Source organism: Camelina sativa, unplaced genomic scaffold (genome assembly GCF_000633955.1).
Source record: "Camelina sativa cultivar DH55 unplaced genomic scaffold, Cs unpScaffold01822, whole genome shotgun sequence".
NCBI lineage: Eukaryota > Viridiplantae > Streptophyta > Magnoliopsida > Brassicales > Brassicaceae > Camelina > Camelina sativa.
In genome coordinates this window covers 2433-3283 of record NW_010922939.1, presented here as the reverse complement: position 1 = coordinate 3283, position 851 = coordinate 2433, and positions in this window count along the sequence as shown.

The following is an 851-nucleotide window of genomic DNA, read 5'->3' as shown; positions in this document are numbered from 1 at the left end:
TGAAAGAAAAGATACGAAAGGAGTGAGAAATGAAGAGAGTAAGCTTTAATATGGTCAAGAGAAACCACTCATAGGTGGGCTAGTGGTAGGATGGATTTCAGGTTGAGGGTGAGATTCCCAATACTCTCGGGTTCGAATCCCCACGGCTGCAAACACCTTAAGTGGCCACCGCAAAAAAATTTAACATTGGGCTATGCGGCCTTCAGGAACCACTCTTGCCGCCTTCGGGACGCACGCCAAGCCTTCGTGCTAGTGGGCTAGTCTGGGTCCACTGGGCTTTGGATACCTGGATTATCAAAAAAAAAAAAAAATATGGTCAAGAGAATAGTAAAAAAACATAGAAGATGATTGTTAAGTACCTTTTTTGTTGTAATCGGATAGATTATGTCTCTCTTTTTTTTTATCTTGTTTTCTCTGTTGTAAATGAACATATATAAAAGATTTATTCTATTAAGATTTTGAAATTTTATCTTCTTAAGTAAATCTAAATTTAGTTTTGATATATGAATATTAAATCATGTGTTCTAAAAACCGAAATAGTAAACAACAAATGATGAAAAAACTTATATTTTGGATATTAATGGAAGATATATGATGATTCATAACATGTTTATGGAAGATTTGACTATATATAAATCTATTTAAAACAGATTAATCCAATAACAAATGAAATGATTCTGAAAATTTATTTTCTAAAGTAAATTTAAATTTAGTTTTGATATTTGAATACTAAATCTGTGTTATAAAAACTTAGTAAACAACGTATAAATGATGGAAAATCTTATATTTTGGATATTAATGGAAGATATATGATGATTCATAAAATGTTTATGGAAGATTTGATTATATAT